Genomic DNA, 784 nt, shown 5'->3' with positions numbered 1-784 from the left:
TCTCCCCCACCAGTGTCCTTTCTCCTCTCCCCCACCAGCGTCCGTCCTCCTGTCCCCCGCCCCATCCCCAGGATTCTGCGTGTCGTTGTCCTGTCTAGATGCAGGTTCACGGCTAGCATAGTTGGAGCTTGGGTGACATCTCCGGGGCAAGGGTGCGGAGCAGCACAGCGGAACGGGAAAGGAGTATTTTTTCTTCAGCGCAAGAGAAGTTTGGCAGCAGGCAAGCAATATGAATGACAGAGACCGTTATTTAGCTGGTGCTGCCTTACCCCTTGGTGCGGACTCTAAGGAATTTCCCATATATATCCTTAACACACGGAAAGGCACAGACTTTGCTGGTAAGATTCACAGGTCGTGGTCCCCAATAGATGACTGGGCTGCAGACGGCAGGTATAATCTGTATCATGTTCAAAACGTATCCGTGTCGGTAACAGACAGGCAATGTCAGGTCCAGAAATCGGTATCAGGACACATTGTCAGGCCAGAGGTTGTACAGGGATTATCTGATCAAGCGGGGCCAAACAAGGGGAAAATCACAAGGAACAAATGCCAGAAAACTTGGCACGAGTACTGAAAATCACGCAAAGAATTCCTGGGGCAATTCCCCTTTTAAGGTTTCCATATGATTTCATTCAATGAGGCCAGACCTCGATCCTGCGGCTGAGCCGCATGGAGTATATTGTTGCCCTGGCAATGTAACGCCACAGTTTTTCAGAAGACCCCAATTGTCAGTGTGTTTTCATACCGTCACCCCAGGTTTAAGTGAAAAATTTTGGAGGCCTCC

Source organism: Rhinoderma darwinii, unplaced genomic scaffold, assembly GCF_050947455.1.
Source record: "Rhinoderma darwinii isolate aRhiDar2 unplaced genomic scaffold, aRhiDar2.hap1 Scaffold_1643, whole genome shotgun sequence".
Lineage (NCBI taxonomy): Eukaryota > Metazoa > Chordata > Amphibia > Anura > Rhinodermatidae > Rhinoderma > Rhinoderma darwinii.
This window is presented reverse-complemented; position numbering follows the sequence as displayed.